At 35.3% G+C, this 25,013-nt stretch overlaps 1 pseudogene; it reads right to left on the bottom strand.

The window, feature by feature from the left end:
• Positions 1-12,904: 12,904 nt before the first annotated feature.
• Positions 12,905-23,576, bottom strand: LOC109102765 (annotated as a pseudogene).
• Positions 23,577-25,013: the final 1,437 nt, after the last annotated feature.

The following is a 25,013-nucleotide window of genomic DNA, read 5'->3' as shown; positions in this document are numbered from 1 at the left end:
TATTTCACTTGATTATGCTCGATACGTGACTGACTGAAATACTGAATCTCTCTGCTGTTTGTTACCTGCGAAAACATAAACACCTTTACATTTTAGTTTTGTGATTCTCGCTGTAAATGTGCTGAACACAGTTTAGACGCACTTAAAGACGTCAAACGAGCTCGTGTGAGACGTCCAGAGCTGAAGTCCATTTATTCCTGAGCCTCAGACTTCATTAAAGCGCGGATGGATCTGCTGTTCTGTGTGATTAATGGCCGGACGAGAGCCTGAAATGAGATGCATTTTAATAAGAGTTCGTGTCATTTTGACTGCTTCTCCTCGTCTCCAGTCCAAGAATAGAAAGAAAAAGCTTCTTCCCTGCGGTCTCGGGTAACTTTCATACGTTCTCCTGCATTTGCTTTAGTGCTGCGTGTGAGGACTGATGGAAGAGCTCAAAAATCAAATAGAAATACCCTTCTTTCTTGGCACTGATGGCTCATGAAGAACCTTTAACATCTTTAAAACTTTCCCATTGCACGAACGTTTCATTATAGTGGATAAGGTTCGTCAGATCATTGAAATGTTCTTCACACTGAGAAAAAAAATGCTTCTTTTAAGAACTGATCACAGAACTAACTTCTTTGGGAAACCAAAACTGGTTCTGTGGCATCGGTGTAAAAAAGTATTTTTAAGAGTGAATGAGAAGATTCAGAACTGTTTAATAATAAGCTTTCATGTGCACTGAATGATTCATGTTGAGATTGAGATGATTTCAAACAAACCATGAGAAGAACAGACTCATGAATGAGCGTTTCTGAGTCCAGGATGAGATCCGGTGTGGGGATAATTGATCTGAACGGACTGGCAGACGCTGGTGTTCTTTATCAGACTGATCTTCACTGGGTTGGAGGTTAATAGCTTCTGAACGTTTCTATTTTCAATTTCTCAAGCAAAGGTGAAGCAGGTACAGGAATAAAGCTGTGATTGAACCCAGAGGGGCTGAATAACCTCTCTGTCTGTGTGTGTGTGTGTGTGTGTGTGTGTGTGTGTGTGTGTGTGTGTGTGTGTGTGTGTGTGTGTGTGTGTGTGTGTGTGTGTGTGATCTCTGTGTTAGTGTGTGTGTGTGTGTGTGAATCTCATCTAATATTAACAGCACATGCATTAGAAACTGAAACTCTTGCTCCATCTGTCCGTCTCTGAGTTCACTTTCAGAAGCTGCACGTTTATACGCCGCAAATAACACTGACACTCCTCCAAAAATCAACATTAGCTGGAAATCTGCTCACTCTCAGATCATCTGACATGTAGATGAGTTTGTTTCTTCATCAGGTTTGTAGAAATGTAGCACTGCATCAGTGTCTCAGCAATGGATGCTCTGCAGTGAATGGGTGCCGTCAGATTGAGAGTCGAAATGGATGATAAAAACATCACAATAATCCACAAGTAATCCACAGCACTCCAGTCCATCAGTGAACATCTGGAGAAGACAAAAGATGAAACACATCCAGCATTAAGATGTTTTTAACTCAAATACATGGAGTCTATAATCCATAATAACACTTCCTCCAGTGAAAAAGTGTTCTGGTCTGAATCAGGAGAGAAATCTGCACAGATCAAGAAAGCCAAAACAAATCAAAACAAATATGTGAGAGACAACAGATGCACTTTTTCACTGGAGGAAGTGTTATTATGGATTATGGACTCTATTTATCAGCTGTTTGGACTCTCATTCTGACGGCACCCATTCACTGCAGAGCATCCTCTGCTGATACACTGATGCAGTGCTACATTTCTACAAATCTGATGAAGAAACAAACTCATCTTCATCTGGGATGAGCACACTTTCAGCTAATGTTGATTTTGGGGTGAACTGTTGCTTTAATAAGGTCAGAGTGATGCTGTGGTGGTGAACGAGAGCATGTGTTGATATCACAGCGGTGAATGATGTTGGCGGGTGATGAGCGTCTATCAGTGTCTGTCATCAGTGTCTGTCTCACTCTCGGCTCTTGTGTTGAGTGTTCGTGGGCAACGTGAGATTCACACACACTTCAGCTCAAACCGCAGCTGATAAGAGCTTCACATCATCACAGACACATCACTAACCTGAGCCACAGATTCAGTTTCTCATGCTGATGTGTTCATGTCACTTCAATTCAAGTGTCAAGGAGATTTAACCGTCCTGTAGAGAAATCAATTAGTAGTGAGGAAGTCTGACAAAAATGATTGTTTTGTTATATTAATATCTGAAAACTAGTGACCAGCATGCAGGAAAGAGATTTTATACTGAATGTCTCTTAAAAATATCTGATCATTTGACTTTTTGTTATGTCTAATAACTTCAGCATGTTGTGTGTCGAATGGCAAAACAATAAGAAGATTTGTAAAATAATAATTAATAAACAAAAATCCATTGAATAAAGATGACATTTCTTGACAAGGGCATTTTAAATCAGTGTTATTTTAGTGTGTTTGAGATTATTATATTTTATATAATAATAATAATAATAATAATAATTATATATATATATATATATATTATATATATATATATATATATATATATATATATATATAATATATATATATAAAAGATTATTTTAGCATTGTTTTGAGATACTATTATAGCTTTTGTTAATATTTTTGTGTATGTTAATTTTAGTTAATATTTTGTAATTTTGTTGTGTTCTTGTCATTTTCATTAGATTTTTTGTTTTTATATATGTCTATATAATTTTTATTCATTTTAATTTCAATTTCAGTTTTACTTATTTTACTACATCAAGTTAAACTAAATAAAAATGAGAAATGTAGCAACTAGATGAAATAAAAAAATTGAAATATTTTTTAAATAATTTAAAAAGTTTTTTTAATATTTAATTTAATTTTATTTCATGTAGCTGAAAATGTTTAGTTAACTATAATAACCCTGTTTTAAATTGACCCTCAATAAAACAGTTTAGTACATACTGTATATATTTATTTAATTCTGAAAATGCTGCAAGCTGGTTTTGTTCATGTATGTGCTTTAATGTCACTTTCAAAGGTTTTCAAACACAGAGAAAAACATAATTATAAATAAATCATCTCTGGTACGGTCCTGCAGCACAAGTAACACTTACAGCATCAATATAATTATGGATTCATAACTATAAGTGAGGCTGTAGTCCTCCAGACCTCTATGAATATCATTAAACGTGCCTCAATCTGTCATCTCATTACACGTGAGCAAATAAACACAGCTCTACTTTATGGCTTTTTTTGTGTCAGCAATATTAAAAAGTGCACAGCAGTTGTGATACAGCCTCAGTTTACACGATTAAACCTCTGAGGATCCTCTTCAGACGCACCTCGTCTCCATCAGCTCCTCGTCATTAACCTTGACCAACATTCAGGAAGACTTTCAGCAGCTGGGAAAGACGTTTGCTGACCACAAAACACTTAGACGTTCTTGAATCAAGATACACTGACTGGGGAACCAAACTGACCAAAGATATGAAGTGACTTGTTTTATAAAAATGCATTAAAATGAAGTGAGTTTAAGCTGGAAACAAGAACAATTAAAAAAATATTTTTTTTGCCATATGGGTGTGATTGACCTTTCCTCTAGATGGGTCAGTCTGTGGTCAGTGTGAGGTCAATCTGAGGTCAAAGGTCAGTGTGAGGTCAATCTGAGGTCAATGTGAGGTCAGAGGTCAATGTGAGGTCAGTCTGAGGTGAGCGTGAGATCAATCTGAGGACAAAGGTCAGTCCGAGGTCAGTCTGAGGTCAATGTGAGGACAGAGGTAAGTGTGGGGTCAGAGGTCAATGTGAGGTCAGTCTGAGGTCAGAGGTCAGTGTGAGGTCTGTGGTCAACATGAGATCGGTGTGAGGTCAGATCTGAGGTGAGTGTGAGGTCAATCTGAGGTCAAAGGACAGTGTGAGGTCAATCCGAGGTCAGTGTGAGGTCAGTGGTCAATCTGAGGTCAGTGTGAAGACAGAGGTAATTGTGGGGTCAGAGGTCATTGTGAGGTCAGTCTAAGGTCAGTCTGAGTTCAGTGTTAGATCTGTGTGAGGTCTTAGGTCAATCTGAAGTCACTGTGAGGTCAGAGGTCAATGTGAGGTTAGTGTGAGGTCAATCTGAAGTTGATGTGAGGTCAGTCTGAGGTGTGTGTGAGATCAATCTGAGGTCAAAGGACAGTGTGTGTGAGATTGTTATGTGGTTGTGAGGTCTGAGGTCAATATGAGATCAACGTGTGGTCACTGTGAAGTCAATGTGAGGTCAGAGGTCAGTGTGAGGTCTGAGGTCAATCTGAGGTCAGAGGTCAGTGTGAGGTCAGTGTGAGGTCAGAGGTCAGTGTGAGGTCAGTCTGAAGTCAGTCTGAGGTCAGTCTGAGGTCAATCTGAAGTCAATGTGAGGTCAGAGGTCAGTGTGAGGTCAGTGTGAAGTCAGTCTGAGGTCAGTGTGAGGTCTGAGATCAATATGAGATCAATGTGTGGTCACTGTGAAGTCAATGTAAGGTCAGAGGTCAGTGTGAGGTCGCTCTGAAGTCAATGTAAGGTCAGAGGTCAGATTAGGTCAGTGTGGGGTCAGTCTGAGGTCACATGACAGCAGGTCTCTCAGCGCAGCAGCATGTTTATGGATGAATGTGGAGGAGAATCAGCTGGAGATCAGCTTCTGATTCTCTGACCAGCAGCTTGACTTTTAAAGCTGTGTCCGGTTCGTGCTTGATGCCAGTTTGTGTTTCTCTCACTTTCACTGAGAGGTTTGGAAGCATGGTTTACTCTCTGAATCCTTCTTTCCTGAATGAAATAAGAGCGTGGAGACGTCGAGCACAGAACTCCTGATGTTCAGAGAATGACGGACGTGTTTGTTTCACTGTCTGTGTCTGAAACAACAATCATCTTTTGTGTGTCTTCAGCTTTCAATTTTACTGGCCGTAAAGAATCACAGATACAGCCAGAAGGTACATTATATACAATCAACGACATTTATACATTATCAACAGACTTAATTTATGATACTGATACATATTTTTTATTGGTAGAAAATATATTTACATAAATATATTTTAAAACATATTTTAGCAATTATTTTGTGGCTTCTTTTTGTGTATTTTATAATATACATTTAAAAAGCCATATGGGCAGAACATGTACAGACAGATGAATACAGGAGGAATGACAGTCTGAAGAAGGCCTCAATAGCTTTATTAGTTTCCAGACAATCTTAAAACATGGACTTCTATCAATTAAACTCTTTAGAACTAACAGTATTTAATTCACCTGCTCCTTTAAGGTGTTAAATAGAATCAATGCCAGTTAAACGAACCAATTTAATATTATTTTAAAACCACTTAAATATCTCTGAAAGCGCTTTCTCTCTCTCACTGGAAAGAACAAACATTGTATATGGGATGAAATTAATAATGCTCTGAGAGAGAGAGAGAGAGAGAGAGAGAGAGAGAGAGAGAGAGAGAGAGAGAGAGAGAGAGAGAGAGAGAGAGAGGCCAAACATCTTCACTAAAGTGTTTTTATTTTGAAGCGGAAGAGCGACTCCTGCTGTTCACTGATGAAACGCACACTTCCGCCGAAAACTGAAGATTTTCTTTTGAATTAACTTGTATGGGAAGCCATATTTAAGAATCAAATCTGCTGCTTGTGAATCTGCCGAAAACATGTCACATTTTTTCCCAAACCATGAGGAAAATAACAACAACAACAACAACAAAGCTGCTTTCAGGTAAAGTGACCGTGTTTTGACTTTGTTTTTTAAAATCTAATTTTATAATAGTTGATAAATCATTTCTGCTGGTATCTGGAACTATTCCCTATAATAATAAACTATGCATTCTAATAAAACAAATAATATTTTATTGTTCCGCGATGTGTTTCTTTCTGCAGCTTACAGCGTTCCGCCAGCAGGTGGCGACAAATCACCGTCTACGAGCGAGTCATTTGAATCATTGACTCAACTGATTCATTTAACCGGAACAAAGCACCTGCGCGTTCTGCTTTAGAACGATTTTCGCTGGAGCAAAAACAGACAAATTGTAAGTTATATGAACACAATATGAACTTCTTGTTTACTGAACTGTGGTGTAACAGCAATATCACACTCGCAATCACGTATCTGCTGAAGAGAATCGTGTATAAGTCTGAATCAACACTATATAAGTGTTGATTCAGTGTTGATAAGCTAAGAGAGAGATACTGAATTAAGATTGAAATGCATGTGTAAGCATTCATTATGTTCATAACAGAACATCACATATACAGACACAGTCACCATAAACTGATTTGTTGAAGATCAGTAACACCTGTAACCTTTGGCAAAGGCATCAGAAGTGACCTTTGACCCCAAATGACCCCTGACGCCCCATTGAAACCCCACTGAAGAGGTTATTTCAATGCAAACACAATGTTTATTGTGTTTTTAATGTGTTTTATAGTGTGTAATTATGAATCAGTCACAGGTCTGATGATTCTCATGTTTTAACCCTCTTTGGTCATTTTAGGCAGAAATGTAAATGTTTTTAATTTTTTTAAAACTCAATGAAAAATATGAAAATACATAGTAATTTTGGTGGTAAAATCTACATTTCAGTCATGAAAAAGTAGTCTCTGATAATTTCTGAATTTATAATTAAATGCAAAACTGGATCAAATTAATTAGGGAATATATATATAATTCATTATATTTATTAATTAATTTTTTTCTTTTTATTATATTTATTAACTGATTTGAGTGTGTTTTTTAACTATTTTGATAATCATATAATGCTAGCCTGGCCTTTAACTATTTGAATTAGATATAAATGCTGCATAATCCCCTTAATATTAGCTGCTTGTTTTCTTGCTGTTTTTAATTCACTTAACATAAAAAAGATTAAATTAGTTGGATGTTGTTTAGGGAGTAAGAGAGAAAAATCGGTTTATTTTACATAATTTCATTTGTGTTGAAGTCAGATCTTGAGGCATCTTTCAAATGTTGTTTTATTTACAAATTTCAATACATCCAGAACAATGAACCAACGAAGTGAATACATACTGATTTAACAACATCTGTGTGATGCAACATGTCATGCTGTTAGATATTTACATGCTATACAAAGCACAACATCTTCATTGCAGCATTATAATGTGTCTGTACTACAGTAATAGTAATAATTTAATCATGATAATACCCCTGGTGCTCATGGACTTAAAAACAAATGAATGTCTCATATGTACGCTTTCATATTCAATATGTGCATTAAAGAAAATAAATGTAATGCAGTTCTGCAATAAATAAGATATATGAGATTTAAACTCAGAATTATGAGATATAAAGACAAACCGTGAGATTTAAACTCAGAATTATGACCTATACACACAAACCGTGAGATTTAAACTCAGAATTATGAGATATAAACTCAAATTGTGAGATTTAAATTCAGAATTATGAGATATAAACACAAACTGTGAGATTTAAACTCAGAATTATGAGATTTAAATACAAACCGTGAGATTTAAACTCAGAATTATGAGATATAAACTCAAATTGTGAGATTTAAACTCAGAATTATGAGATTTAAATACAAACCGTGAGATTTAAACTCAGAATTATGAGATATAAACTCTAATTGCTAACTCTAATATAAACTTAGAATTCTGACTTTCTCCTCATTTTGAATTTTGACTGCAATTTTGATCCTTGTTTTCATCTGAATTACAAGTTTACACCCCCCCCCACCCCCCAAAAAAAAAAAAAAAAACTCAGAATTGTGAGATAAAAAGTCATAATTACTTTTATTGTTTTATTTTGTGGCGGAAACAGGCTTCCATACATTTAATACAGTATTTGTTAAATTATTTAGCCCCTATCCAATTGATTAGTAAATGTACAATAGCACATACATACATAGAGTTCATGTTAGTATAATAGATGCTTACATTATATTTAAGGCAATACAGCATGCAGAGTGTTGATAGTGGCACTCTCAAACCAAGCACAGGAATCATGTGAAACTCAAATACACTGTGTAAAAATAACCCCGAAAACTGAATAAAATGAGTTTTTGCCCTGAGGACGTCTGGTGTAAATCACATATAAACACAAACCATGAGATTTAAACTCAGAATTATGAGATATAAACACAAATCAAGAGATTTAAACTCAGAATTATGAGATATAAACTCAAATTGTGAGATTTAAATGTAGAATTATGAGATATAAACACAAATCGTAAGATTAAGACTCAGAAATATGAGATAAACACAAACCGTGAGATTTAAATGTAGAATTATGAGACATAAACACAAACCGTGAGATTTAAATGTAGAATTATAAGATATAAACTTAAAATATGAGATATAAACTAAAATTGAGTTTTAAATGTAGAAATACGAAATATAAACTCAAATCATGAGATTTAAATGTAGAATTATGAGATATAAACTCAAATTGTGAAATTTAAATGTAGAATTATGAGATATAAACTCAAATTGTGAGATTTAAATGTAGAATTATGAGACATAAACTCAAATTGTGAAATTTAAATGTAGAATTATGAGATATAAACACAAACTGTGAGATTTAAACTTACACTTATGGGACATAAACTCAAATTGTGAGATTTAAATGTAGAATTATCAGATATAAACTCAAATTATGAGATATAAACTCAGAATTATGAGATATAAACTCAAACCGAGATATATATCTAAAATTGAGTTTTAAATGTAGAATTATCAGATATAAACTCAAATCGTGAGATTTAAACTCAGAATTATGAAATATAAAATTAAATTATGAGATATAAACTAAAATTGAGTTTTCAATGTAGAATTATGAGATACAAACTCAAATCATGAGATCAAAATTTAGAATTATGAGATATAAACACAAACTGAGATTTACACTCAGAATTATGAGACATAAACTCAAACTGTGAAATATAAACTAAAATTGAGTTTTAGGTGAGATTTAAACTCAGAATTATGAAATATAAAATCAAATTATGAGATATAAACTAAAATAGATTTTTAAATGTAGAATTACGAGATATAAACTCAAACCGTGAGACTTAAACTCAGAATTATGGGATATAAACTCAGATTATGAGATTTAAACTAAAATTTAGTTTTCAATGTAGAAATTATGGGGGTTATAAACTTTAGTATTGTGATTTATAATGTTGAATTATTGGGTTTTAAATGTTTTATTGTTTTATATATAGTATTTTGGGGTATAAACACAAACCGTGAGATTTAAACTCAGCATTATGAGATATAAACTCTAATTGCTAACTCTAATATATAATTTTGACTTTATTCTTACTTTTTTTTTAGTTTTTTGAGTTTTGTTTTGAAATTTTGTTTTTTGTTTTCATCTGAATTACAAGTTTACACCCCCCCCCCCATAATTGTGAGATTAAAAACTCATAATTACTTTTATTATTTTATTTTGTGGCGGAAACAGGCTTCCATACATTTAATACAGTATTTGTTAAATTATTTAGCCCCTATCCAATTGATTAGTAAATGTACAATAGCAATTACATTAAACAAAACATTATATATATACATACAGTTCATGTTAGTATAATAGATGCTCACATTATATTTAAGGCAATACAGCATGGAGAGTGTTGATAATAGCACTCTCAAACCAAGCACAGGAATCATGTGAAACTCAAATACACTGTGTAAAAATTACCCCGAAAACTGAACGAAACCAGTTTTTGCCCTGAGGACGTCTGGTGTAAATCACATTGCTCGAAGCTGTAGATTTGGTTATGTTCCTCAGAAGTGATTCGTAAGGCCTTAAAACATCAGAAACGCTCAGATTTACATTCAGATCAGTCAGTAATGTGTGTGTGTGTGTGTGTGTGTGTGTGTGTGTGTGTGTGTGTGTGTGTGTGTGTGTGTGTGTGTGTGTGTGTGTGTGTGTGTGTGTGTGAACGTATAAAACGGAGTGCTGTTTGGCTGTCAAATACAGGCGTTTGCTGAACATGAGCCACGAGAAATGGCTGATACTGAGCTATAAAGTCCGTCTATATCAAAGTGCGTGTTTATCTCTAGAGTTCTGCTGCGATCTGTCAAGGTTACGTTCACACTGCAGGCAAATGTGGCCCAAATTCTGATCTTTTCAATTCCGATTTGTGTCTCTTCCATATGTGGTACTAAATCCGATACAGGACAGCTATGCTATGAGACACTTCAAAGATTTTACATACTCAAAGTTATCAAGACAGTTGCGAAAGTGGAAGTGTAATGTGTTTTGAAAACTAGCGCTGTCAAACGATTAATCGCAATTAATTGCATCGAAAATAAAAGTTTTTGTTTGCACAGTATACGTGTGTGTACTGTGTGTATTTTTATTATGTATATATATAAATACACACCCATGCATGTATATACATAAGAAAAAAAAAATGTTTATATATTAAATATATAATATAAATTATATGAATATAAATATATACGTGTAAATATTTTCAAAATATATACTGTATGTTTGTCTATTTATATCTACATAATAAATATACACAGTACACACAGATATATTATGTAAATAAAAACGTTTATTTTGAATGCGATTAATCGTTTGAAAGCTCTAGTTAGAACTCATAAGTATTACAGTGGCAACTCTATATACAAGCAAAACATAAGGGTTCTTATCATAAAAGCTTCAAAACTCTGCTGTCTTTTGTCATATCCTTGTCTTTATTTTTCATAATTTCGCCGGATTCAGCAGCAGATCACACTTTAAATAAATGCATATTCGCTTACTTTATATCCTCCCGGTTTACTTCCGTATGATTTGGCAAGTGTTGCCAAATCCACAGTTTTCCCGCGGAATCAGGCTACTTTTCCTCTGTTGCCGCGGGATGTTTTTCAACTTCGTGGCTCGACGCAACGCCACTTATGTGATATTTATCCCCCTGAACATGGTTGGGCTAGTTTTGGACTAGTTTTGAGAAGCAATTGGGTGGATTTTGTTGTGTAAACCTGGCAACCCTGTTTGTATCATTCTTTTGCGCATTCAGGTCAGTTCAGAATCACGATGTGTTCACACTGAAAATCTGATATTGGCCGCATTTAAAACAACAATGTGAACAGCCACACAAAAAAATCGGATCTGAAAAAGCACTAAGGCTCGCAGTGTGAACGTAGCCTAGTGAAGCTTGTCGACGTGACCGGATCTCTTTGGCAGTGTCTTCAGAGTGCATAGGTGTTCAGATGTTGGTTTCGTGCTGCATGACGCCGTCTTTGTTCTAGGTTTGGTGTTTGATGACACGCCGTCTTTGTTCTCGCAGAGCTCCTGCGACGCGTCTGCGTCCGTCTCCGTCTGCTCCTGGTCGCTTTAGGCGCGTCTGTACTGCGCTCCGCGCTCACAGCAGGCCGGTATTTGATGAGTTGCCGATGAGACCAGCAATGCCGAGATCGACAACCACTCGACTCCGCAGCACAGGTACATGTACTTGTAAGTCTCTTGTGATGTCCACTAACTTCCTCCCTGCTAATTTTTGTGCTTATTGAGTTCATATCATCGTTTGCAGGTACAATATTATGCCAGGACACTATTACAGATACATGTGGTAGTTGTGGAGGTATATTGTGTTATTATGTTGAAAAAGAGAGTTTAGAAATGAAAACAAAGACAAGAAATGTAAAGCAGTGTTGTTTAGTTTAGTGTGGTTTTGAGGAATTTTGTAGTGTGGTGTTTTTTTATTTGTTTTTTTTTTTTATTTTTTTTTTATTTTTTTTGTTTTTATTTTTAATTTTTTATTTTTGTTTTTTAGCATTTTGTTAATTTGTGTATTGTGCCCTAGTGTTATTTTAGTATCATTAAGATACTATTTTTAAGTTTGTATTAATATTTTAAATGTTTTAATTTATATTTTTATGTATTATTATTTTTTATTTTATTTTTTTTTGTTTTTTTATATGTTTTTGTTTTTTTTTTTTATTATTATTTTTTTTTTTTTATTCTTTATTTATTTTTGCAATATAATTTTTGTTATGTGTTGCAGTGTTATTTTAAAATCACTGTTATATTGTTGTTTTTTGTGTGTTTTTGTCATTTTTATTATTTTTTTATTTCAGTTGGTTATTTTAGTGCATCAAGTTAAACTTAATGAAAATGAGACGTCGCCTTGGCAACTAGCTGAAATAAAATAAGTTGTTTTTTTTTATTTTTTTTTTTTTTTTTTATTTCATCAATATTATATATTTGTTTATTTTTTATTTTTTTTTTTTTTATTTTGTTTTCATTTGTAATTTTAGTTATAATAATTTTTTTGTGTTTTTGTCATTTTTATATCCTTTTATATTATTTTGTTATTTCAGTTTTATTTTTATTTATTTTTTTTAAATAAGTTAAGTTTTGATTGAATGATGATGTGTTGTTTTGTTGAGTAGCTGGATTAAATTAGGTAGTTTTTTTTTTTTTTTTTTACTTTAACTTTTTATTTTATTTATTGTTTTAGTTTTAGTTAACTTTAATAACACTGATGTGCTTTTGTAATTTTTATTAGTTTTTGCTCTTTATTTTTATATATTAATATTAATTATTAATTAATATGAAATATATTTCACTTTACTTTATAGTTTTTAATATCAGTTTTAATTTAATATTTTATCTTGTTTTATTATCTGCCAAAGGCAGTCTAATAAGCACCGGACAAGTATTTTAATTTCAGTTTTAATTTTAGTAATTTTCATTATTTCTATTTTTCATGTACATTTTTTATCTAATATTCATATTCTGTCATTTCTTATGTTATTACCTGCCAGTGGTGGTTCAATGAGCATCAGATATTTATTTTTTATTTTAGTTTAAAAGATTTTTATTTTCATTTCATAATTTTAATTTTATTTTATTTTATCTTATCTTATTTCCGATGAGCACCAGACATTTATTTTTATTTTTAATTTAAGTTTTAGTTTTAGTCATTTTTAATATAAAATTTTTTAATTCAGTTAATTCAATTTAATTCAATTTTAAAATGATCTAATATTCATTCATTTTATCTTGTGTTATTACCTATCAGCAAAAATCCGATGAGCACTAGATATGTTTTAGTTTTAGTCATTTTCAGTATTTCTATTTTTTGTTTGTATTTAATATTTATATTTATATTGATATTTTATCAGTGTTATAACCTGCCAGCGGTGGTCCGATGAGCACCGGACAGCACTCCACGATAGTGGTGAGCCCCACGGCGCTGGAGAACCGCTGCGCTCCCACCAGGTCCATCAGCGTCTCGAACAGGACGTACTCACCATCCCGACGGCGAAGCCGAAGAATACGGCGTACACCACCATCCCGTGTAGCTCTCCACCGTCGGACACAGCACAGTGACACACAACGCCGTTACAGCACGGCGAAGCTGAAGAAGTACTGGATCCCGCGTCCGGACCCAGCGCGAGTTGGCCAGCAGGCCCATGGACGGCCGCGCAAACATGTCCACAAAAGCCAGGATGGAGAGCAGGAAGGCCGCTCGATACTCGTCCACACCGTTGTCTTTGGCGTACGGCGACAGGAAGACGATAGGAGCGAAGAAGCCCAGGAACATGATGACGTTTCCTGACAGGTAGATGAGGAAGCCGCGGTGCTTGAAGAGCGACAGATCCAGATACTTATTGACCGTCTGCCAGGCTGTGGACTTCTCTGTCTTGACCACCGGCGGTTTCTCCTCCAGCGCTTTGGCTGGGTTCGGCGGGGCCACCAGGGGCCTCATGAGCGATCCGGCCACGCAGCAGTTCAGCAGGAGCCCGCCGAGGATCAGAAGCTTTCCTTCCCCTCCAAGCCGTACCTCACTTGAATCAGAATACTGGTTGAGCGGGCGCCAGCGTGCTGAGGAACACGGGACTTGCCGGCCATGGCGAAGCCATTAGCGATGGGACGCTTCTTGTAGAAGTACTTCCCGATCATCGTAAGCGCCGGCTGGAGGTTGAAGGCCAGACCGAAGCCTGTGAGAGGAAACGAGATGGCAGAGGGCATTGTGGGATACTGGCTGACTCCCGAATCCAATGAGCATATAACCCGAAAATATGGGTACATTCATCCATTCGTTGTCAAACTGATCCCCACTGGTTTCCGTGAAATTTGCCAAAATGAACACTGTAAGGTCACGTTTTAATATAAAACCTCAATTGCAGCTTGTCAGAGATAGAAAAATATAAAATATGAGAAAAAATATGTACTCTTTTTGTGTTGAAAATAATTGTAATAATAAAAAGTCATTTTGACCCCGACTGGTTTCCATATAAATCGCCAAAAAAAAAAAAATCAACATTACAAAAAACACTAAAGAGTCACTTTTTTTTAAAGTAATACCTCTATTGTAGCTTGATGGAGACTAAAAAATATATATTATGAGAAATTATGAACTGTTTTTGTGATGAAAATAATGGTATGTCATTTGTGTTATTTTGACCCCGGTTGGTTTCCATACAGAAATCGCCAAAAAATAAACACTACAAAAAACCCTAAAGGGTCACTTTTTTATGTTATACCTCTATTATAGCTTGATGGAGACTAAAAATGATATATTATGAGAAATTATGAACTCTTTTTGTGTTGAAAATAATGGTATGTCATTTGTGTTGGCGGTCATTTTGACCCCGATTGGTTTCCATACAAATCGAAAAAAAAAATCAACATTACAAAAAACACTAAAGAGTCACTTTTTTATGTAATACCTCTATTGTAGGTTGTTGGAGATTAAAAAAAATACCTCTATTGTAGGTAACCCTTACTGTAGTAAATTATTGTAATAAAAACAACAGGTCCTTCATTTGTATTCAGGTTCAAATTGACCCACATATTTACATTATAATAATAATAATTAAAAAAAAGCCATTTGTTTGAATTTGTTTGTGAACAGACTAGTATCTGAGATCCAAAAAAAATAACAACCAGTAACATCCTTTGATTTATTGACTAATTCTCCTTCAGCTCTTAAAGATCTAATATATCTTAGTGTTTGAGAAGCTACAATGAAAAACAGTCAGAAACAGAAAATCTTTTTATGTTGATGATTTTTGGTAAATTGCATGGAAACCAATGGGTCACCAAACCTTGTACAGCCTTTCCAAAACACATCTATGTCTGTCATTCATGACCCCAAAATTTCAAGAAGAAATGAATAGTTTAACCAACATTTCAAGCAGTTTGGAAACCGAATGTGGTTGCGTGTGTTGGTCATCACACTGACCGCCGATGACGCCGATGCAGATGTAGAGCTGCATGACGTTGTTGCAGAAGGAGGCGCTGATCATGCCGATGGCACACAGAAAGCCGCCCAAAATCATGACGGGACGGCAGCCGTACGTGTTCACCAGAATACTGCTGATGGGACCTAAAACAGAGCGAAGCCGCTGAAATCCAGTAAAAAACAACATGATCAGCTCCCTACGGATGAAATATTTAAGCTAGTTATTTTACTTCATTATTATTTAGTAACTTTATTACTGTTTAATAATTGTTATTTAATAACTAAAGCAAAAAACTAAAATTAAAATGAACGAAAGTACTAAAATTAAAACGAATATGAATAAAAAATGAAAATATCTCAAAGACACACTGTGATCAACAGGTGTTTTATTTACTGACACATTTTATTTTAAGGAGTAAATTCTGGTAGTTGTTTGTTGGCATCGTGAGCTTTTCTTATAAAGAGAGTATTGTAGATCATCAGGTGTGTGTTTGTGGTTAAAATCGGGTCGCCACTTTATATACGTTATGAATGTCTTTACTCTGATGAATAAAAGTAATCATTTCTTGAAAAGTGTAAACACAAACAGCGTGGTATTTCTGTGTGTTTGGTGTGGGTTACAGGACTGAACTGATCTCTGTCCTCTATAATACAGCTCAAGTTCACCAGCCGTCCACAAACACACACACACACACACACACACACACACACACACACACACACACACACACACACACGGACACACAAACACACACAAACACACTCATACAGTCACACATGCAAACACACACACACACACACACACATACATACACTCACACACACATACACTCACACATGCAGACACACACTCACTCATATACACACACACACACATACATACATTCACACACACAATCACACACTCACTCACGCAAACACACACACACAAGCAAACACACACTCACACATGCAAACACACACGCACACACACACACACACACTCGCAAACACACACACACTCACATACACTCACACACGCAAACACACACTCACTCACGCAAACATACAGAAACAGAATCATGTCCAGACACACACACTCACTCACGCACACTCGCAAACACACACACGCAAACACACACTCACTCATATACACACACACACACATACACTCAAACATGCAAACACACACACTCACTCACGCAAACACACACACACTCACACACTCACTCACGCAAACACACACACACTCAAACGCACACACACTCACACACACATACGCTCACACACACAAACCCACACACACATGCAAACACACACACTCACACACACATACGCTCACACACACAAACACACACACTCACACATTCAAACACACACTCACTCATGCACACTCGCAAACACACACACTCACACATGCAAACGCACACACTCACACAATCACATACACGGAAACACACACACACTCACTCACATACACTCACACACACTCACACACACACGCACATACACACACTCACACACACATGCACATACACACACTCACACAATCACATAGACGCAAACACACATGCAAACACACACAGACACACACACTCACTCACATACACTCACACACGCACACACACACACACACACGCAAACACACTCACACACTCACAAACAATCACTCACACACAAACACACACTCGTGTGTCTCGAGGGTAAAGTGGATTAGATTTATTGATCTTGAGCCGAGAGCTTTTGGAGTGCAAGACGAGAGAAATGACGTTCTCTCAGATTGAATGTTTTACTTCAAGTCTTATAATGCAGATGCATCATGGGAGTTTGCTTTCACTAATGATTTCTAGTGTTCAGTGGGAAACGCAGCTGAGCAGGTGTGTTTTCTCCAGCATGTTAAGGTCAGAGCTGCATGTTAATGCTTTCTCATACTAAAACATGCTGATTTCATTTAGGAGAGTGCTGCATGACGTGCGACGCCGGGCAGTTTGTTCTGGACGTGTGTTTAATGTGAAACGGAGGGGCTAATTTAATTAATCCAGTAATGAATTTTATCTGACGTGAATTGAAAGTGGTTTCTCAGACGTGCTTCTGCTGAACATCACATCAGCTACAGCGTCCACACGACCTTTAAATGATGCCAAAGCAGGTTAATCCTTTACAAACCCAATGTCTTTTAATAAAAATACAGTGAAAATATTTTTACTATTTAAAATAACTGCTTTCTATGTGAATCTCTGTTAAAATGTAATTTATTTCTGTGATGCGCAGCTGTATTTTCAGCATCATTACTCCAGTCTTCAGTGTCACATGATCTTCAGAAATCATTCTAATATGATGATTTGCTGCTCAAGAAAAATAGTTTTATTATTATTATTAATATTTAAAACACACTACATTAGTACATTTACATACAGGTACATACAGAGTACATTTTCTTTTAGGATTCTTTGATGACTAGACATCATAGGAAAAACATAGCAATAAATCCATGAAACTTTAACCCACAGTATTTCACATTAGGAAAATAAATGTACCAATATATATACAAACACTCAGTGATAACAAATAAACAGTTAAATAAACTAATAAATAAATCCCATCAGCGTTTCACACAACTCAGACTGAATTCAGGTAAGGTTAGGTATTAACAGTATCTGTTATATTGTATTTTTGTATCCTCACACTGGCAGTTGTTAACTTAAGTACACTAAAATGGTTATAAGTAACCCAATAATAAGTACACTAAAATGCTTATTTTATGTACAGTTACTCATAAACTTGACCACTTCAAAGTCAGTGTGTGTGTGTGTGTGTGTGTTTTCTGAGCAGTAAATCATCATATTAGAATGATTTCTGAAGATCATGTGACACTGAAGACTGGAGTAATGATGCTGAAAATACAGCTGCACATCACAGAAATAAATTACAGTTTAAAATGTATTCAAATAGAAAGCTGTTACTTTAAATAGTAAAAATATTTCGCAATATTACTGCTTTTGCTGTTTTTTGTGTATTTTGTTTGTGAGCTTGGTGAGCAGAGGAGACCTCTTTAAAAAGCATTAAAAATATAACTGTTTAAAAACTTTTAAGTGGTAGTGTATGTATATATATATACTGTATATATATATAAAATAGTATATCAGTCTGCGAGTAAACTGCCGATGGTGATTCTGGAGTGTGTAGAGGGTTGCCTTTGGAAATGTTTTACCTCCAGCATACATGACGGCCAGCATGATGGAGGAGATCCAGGCCACCTCACTGTACGAGGCGCTGAAGATCCTCTGGATGTCTTTGAAGAACACAGTGGTGGCCTTTGGGAAGGCATAAGAGAATCCAATGGAGATGAAAGCCCCGCCCACCACAGCCCAGCCCCACCCACCGTCTGGAGGCGGCACGGCTGGGGGTCCGACAGGTGGAGGCATCGTGAGCCCTGGATATCACTGCAGGAGAGACGGAGACCAGAACACACTATGTTACAGCTGTGACATTCAACCAATGATGTGAGTGTAGGGCGGGACCATCTGCCTGACTGACCAATGAGAGACCAGTGGGTGTGTTCAGGAAACCTGTTTGGAAACAGGTGTTTTTTTTTACTGGAATCCTGCAGGAATGACACTGGATTCTGTTTTTAGTCTCTGGTGGGTGGATAGAAAGAGCAGATATAGCAGCTCTGGGTGGAAGAAGCCTGTAAATGAGCACTAATTAAAACCAAACACGCATAAAGAGAACCAAAACAGATGCTTTTCACGCCTTTGGCTACATCATGAACACACTCTATGGCAAATAATACTGAAACAAAAAGGAACTAAAATAGACATTTATTTGTATGGTGCATTTCACAAGCTGCTTTACAGAAATCCATGATGCTAGTTACATTTCTGAAGCAAATTATACATTTATTTGTGCTTATAGTATATGTAATATTATAACTTATATAAGTTGTATTGTATGTATGCACAAAAGGTGTTGTGTATATATATGTATATAGGTAATATATCCAACTTTTATATTGAGCTGTGCAATTATATATAATTGGTATGTATATATTTATATATATATATAGTATATAGATATATAGGATATATATTATATTATGTGTATATATTATATAAAAAAAAAAAACAATTGCAAAAATGTAAACGTGAAATTGCAAAGAAAAAAAGTCGAATTATGAGACATATAAATCATATAAGAATATGGCAAAATTTTTCACAAAAAGTCCAAATTGTGAGGACAAAAGTCGCAATAACCTTTTTATTGTTTTATTGTTATCTAGACATATTTTTTAGTCAAAGGTGTGCTGTGTCTTCATAATCCTCTTTTGGCATTTATTTGCATACTGAATTGTGATTGGTCTTCCTTTCAAATATTTCATCATTTCATTTCCGCACAAGCAGAGACTAAAAGCTGAGCTTGTCTAAACTCTCACACTCTCCTGTCCAGACCTTGACCTTCACGTCCAGATCACGCAGAGGGTGTGAGATTTAGGAAATTAAAGGCCACTCAGGTCACTGAGACAACAAAAGTCATCGCCATGGCAACAGTGTTTACAGCTGTCAGTCACTGACCAATAAAGGATCCCTTCGGAATCCGCTGCTTGAGTTTATGGAAATGTGGGCGGGGCTACAGACGTAACAAAGTCATTGTTTACAAACCAAACAAAACTTGAGTGATTCTTATCATGTGATATATCAGTTCTGAAGCCAAACACACACACACACACACTCATGTGTTGTTTGATCGTTAGAACCACAGAACTAAAGCCCTGAGTAAGATAAGCTTTTGTTTTTGGCTGCAAATCCAAATAACCTTCCTGCAAAGTTATTGTAAATGAAATCACTGCATGCTGACAATTATTTTACTTCTATATTTCAAAATAACAAACAACGTGCTTCTGTGTGACATTCTTTATGTTGTGACTACAGCAAACACATGCCAGAGCAAAACTCATCACACAGGAGAAACAAAATAAAACAGGTAACTGTGACTTCTGACTTTTTTCTTGCAATTCTGAGAAGAAACATCCGAACTGTGAGATATAAACTCACAACTGAAACAAAAAAGTCAGAATTGTGGGATAAAAGGTCGCAATTACCTTTTTTATTTCTCATTCCAAGGTGGAAACAAAAAATTAGGAGAAAACAAGTCCAAATTGTGAGATTAAAAAAAAAAAAAAAAAAAATCAGAGAAAAAAGTCTGAATTGCGAGATTTAAGCAAAAAATTCAGAGAAAAAAGTAAGATTTGTGAGATTTAAAAAATTCTGAGAAAAGTCATAATTGCGAGATTTAAACAAAAAATTCTGAGAAAAAAGTCTGAATTGTGAGATTGCAGTTACCTTTTTTATCGTTTGTATTGACTTTGATATTTCTCACTGGCTCTCAAATTATAAACCAATCACTTGTCTTGTTTAAAGCGACGAGGTTCGTCTGATCCAATCAGAAGCTGAAGCGAGTACACTACTAATGCAGCGATGTGATTGGCTGACGGCAGAGACTCAGGTGACGCTGTAACCTGACACCTGGAGACTTAAGCTGACTAAACGAGACACAGTGAGACGTTATAAGAGGTCTGAGGTCTGCATTTTCCTTCAGCTTCAAGGTCGAGGTGTGGTTTGAAGCAGCAAGTGCTGCCTCATGAATATTTAATGAGATGGCCTTCCTCATCTTCAGCCATGATTTCTCTTCATCTCCATTACTGCTGAACGATCACGAACGAACACGCATGTGGTAGTTCTTCTGTGCTGTCTAAAGCACTATTCAAACACCAATAAAACCGGCCTGATGCAGCTGATCTACTGCGTGTCCCAGGCTGTATTCAAGGCCTCCGTCTGTCCTGGTTTGATATTTACAAACTCACAGACTGTGCCGAGGACACTGAGGGTCATGCGGAACCGCTGGAAAACTCCCAGAGTTCTGTCAGGCCGGATCACGTCTTAATAAACGCTACAGAGAGTTTCTTCACTTCACTGCCGTTAACTCTTCATAGTGTGACTGTGAACAGACACCCAGCTAACAAAACCTTCCTACTGAGTTAGGAAACACTTCTGAACAACATTATTTTAGTATACTATAATCGTTTTTATTCATATTTTAAATCAGTTTTTATTTTTTGCATTTTAATTTTATTTAGAATTTTAGTCATTTGTTTTTGCCATTTTTAGTAGTTTTCATTTTATATATGTCTATATAGTTTTGATTCATTTTATATTAGTACATCAAGTTTAACTAAACTTAAGTGAGAAATGTTGCCTTGGCAACTAGCTGAAATAAAAACAATTATAATGTTTTTAATTTTAGTTTCAATTTTAGGTTTAGTTAATTAAAAAAAAAAACTCTCCTTCTGAATGTTCTCTGAACATTTAATGTCCAGTTTAATAATAAATAAATCATTCTTATGTGAACGTTAAGAGAATATTAACGGGAATGTTACTTTTGAACATTCTGAAGCAAGCCGCTACATTTAAAAAATGTTAGATATCGTCCAAAATGTCCAGCTTTTTGAATGTTTCTATAAAAAATTTTTTTCTTGGTTATAAAAATGTTAAGCGAACATTCCATTTGATCATTTTGAAACGTTATCGGAATGTTATTTTTGAATGTAACAAGTAGTAACAAAACAAGTAGTAACATTTAAAAACCTTAGAGAAAAAAAATTATAAATAGTGTTTTTGAGAACATTATTAAAGACTCGATAACTTTGAACAAATGTTCAATTAATGTCACTAGAAAAACGTTTGCTGTAACAAGTAACAAAACAAGTAGGAACATTTAAAAACTTAGGGTTAGGGTTTATAAAAGTTTATAAATAACTTTTTGAGAACATTATTAAAGACTCAATAACTTTTAACAAATTCTACAGTGCATTCAGGCTATACATTTGTGTGTGTGTGTGTGTTCCCTGAGAATTGAACCCACAACCTTTTGCACTACCACTGAGTCACAGGAACACACTGTTTGATATTTAACCTCACAAACATCTGAGATATCATAACAGAAACATACATAATGCACACGCGTACACAGACCGGCTTCTCTTAGAAAGAACGAGCAGATACAGAAACACACCAATAACTCACACTAAAGCAGATTTTCTTCTGATAAAAGCCTGTAAAGCTTCTGTATCATATTTGATACATGAAACACGATCAAAACACAGGAAAAAACTTTCTGTGAATCATATATAAATAATGTTTTTGAAAGATACTGTGAACGTCCTGTTATTAATGTTCATAACTTCCTGTTCACCAGGTAACAAATTTAGATTATAAAAATGGTTTCTAAAGCATTAAAAATATCCAGTTTTCTTGTCATGATAAGAACGTTCAAGTGCAGATAACATCATAAGGACGTTTTGAGAAAGCTGATCTCAGAATGTTTTCTCTTAAAGGATCAGGATAAAAGCTCTCCTCCGTGTCATCAGAGATGTTCATATCTTTCTGTCTTCAGTCGCAAAGAAATGAAGGTTTTTGAGGAAAACTTTCCAGGATTTTTCTCAGTGTAATGGACTTCAGTTTGGACCAGCGGCTGAAGGTCCGAATCACAGTTTCAGTGCAGCTTCTGAGGATCCCAGCAGATCAATAAGTGTCTTATCAAGAGAAACCATCGCTCGTTTTCTAAAGAAAATAAACATTTATATACTTTTTAACCACAAATGCTGGTCTTGCACTAGCTGGACTTCACGCGTGACGTAATGATGTTGGAAAGGTCACACGTTCAGTCCCCAATGAAGTCCATTAAGGAGAAAAATCCTGGAATGCTTTCCTCAAAAACCTTGTTTTCTTTGCGACTGAAGACAGAAAGACATGACAGCTCTGATGACACGGAGGAGAGTAAATCATCAAGGAACATTTATTCTGGAAGTGAAGCACTCCTTTAAGATTACGAGAATGTATCTCGGATATTAATAAAGTTGCAAGAATACTCCATAAACATTACTTTCAGAGTGTTTGGTTCTAACATTAGTGAATGTTGTGCTGGGTAATTACAGTAACACTATATTATATGAGTGTATCCTGTAATCTGTCTGTGAACATGATGAAGCGCATGTGATGCTGAATCTCATCCGACGGATGACCTCACAGAAATACAGCATCAAAGCCGGGATAAATATAGCGATGATGCGGCTCTGCTCCGGGATGCTGGCAGGCTGATGCGGATTCAGACCGGATGCATCCAGTCAATATTCATTAATATTCATCACGCATTAACTGCGAATATCTAATGATGCACATCATCATCATTTGACATTTGCGTGTCACGAACACATCATTTATAAACCCCGTTTACCTTCAGGTCCGGTTATCAGCGCGGTCTCTCTCTCTCTCTGACCTTCAGCCGCCGCCGCTGCAGACAGACGCTCCGTGCGCGAGTTTGAATCAGTCGCTCTGCGGACGGCGGCGGTGACGTCACACGCGATTCCAGCGGAGGCTTGCCTCATGAATATTAATGACGCGGCGACACGCGCAGCCAGTGGGCGCTCTCCGATTGGCTACGAGGCGGGCGTATCGCTCAGTGGCTGCAATGAATATTAATTAGGTTCATATCCTGGAAGGTAACTTTGTTACAAGGTAATATTTATCCTGAGCTCGACTCTTGTGTATTATTACAGTCGCACAAAATTTTGTGCTTAAACAATCAGCAGGGAGAAACTATTTTTTTTCTGCCATGACACTGGATTCCAAGGGTAAAGACAGTAATATTACATTAATCTTTTTTCTTTTCTTTTCAGACTTTACAACATAAGACAAAGAACATCCAAAAGCGTAAATAATTTTAAAAATAATAAATAAATAAATAAAATATCGTCTGTCTGAATGTATAAAAGACAAAAGAGTCGTTCATGAACGATTTTTTCATTTTGATTCAGTCACGTGACAAATGAACGAAATGACTCAGGATTTGAGAGGCGAGCTAATCGTTTCCATTCATCCTAAATTATATTTGGCTGCATTATGATGATTTCATATTCAGAACACGATTATGAAATTTGAAAACGATATAATGTAATTCAACTCTGCTCAAATGAACGATATGAAACTGTGATGTAACGAGATTCAATTATCGAGTCAAGTAAAATGATCCGATCTTCCCATCACTAACAGAAAGATGTTTTTTTTTATTGCAGAAATATAATTAAATACAAATAAACAAATAATACAGAACATATGGGGAGAGGAGAGAAGAGAGAAGAGAGAGAAAAAAAACAAAATTTACTTAAAAACTGTTCTATAATACTAGCTTTATTATTATTATTATTATTATTATTATTATTAGAGGAGACTTTTTGAAGTTTGCAGCTGGGTTTAAACTGAAGGTATATAGTTTTGTTTATATGGTATTTACCCATCATACAAATAAACTTTAAGACATCATCTAACTCCTTATTGTCAGAAATATCAGAATGGAAAAGAATAAGCTGATATTTAAAGCCAGAATTGTTTAGAATAATAACAGAAATAGAATAAAATGTGAATAGAGATTCTCTTCTTGACAGAAAGATGAAAATGGAAAATTACCTTTGGTCATTTCATTAATAGTTTATAAGTTTGCAGCCACCTGAGGGCGGTGTGTCACCACACATATACATGTATATATTTAAGAAATATATGTAATATATATTATTTATATATAATATAAATCATATATATATAGCCTACACTGGCATTCAGAAATTTGGGATCAGTAAGATTTTTAATGTTTTTTTTTTTTTTAAGAAGTCTGTTCTGTTCATCAAGGCTGCATTTATTTGACCAAAAATACAGAAAAAAAAACTGTAAAATTGTGAAATATTATTACCATTTGAAATAATGGTTTTCTATATTAATATACTTTAAAATCTAATATATTTCTGTGATGCGCAGCTGAATT

Source organism: Cyprinus carpio, chromosome A4 (assembly GCF_018340385.1).
Source record: "Cyprinus carpio isolate SPL01 chromosome A4, ASM1834038v1, whole genome shotgun sequence".
Lineage (NCBI taxonomy): Eukaryota > Metazoa > Chordata > Actinopteri > Cypriniformes > Cyprinidae > Cyprinus > Cyprinus carpio.
This window is presented reverse-complemented; position numbering and strand designations above follow the sequence as displayed.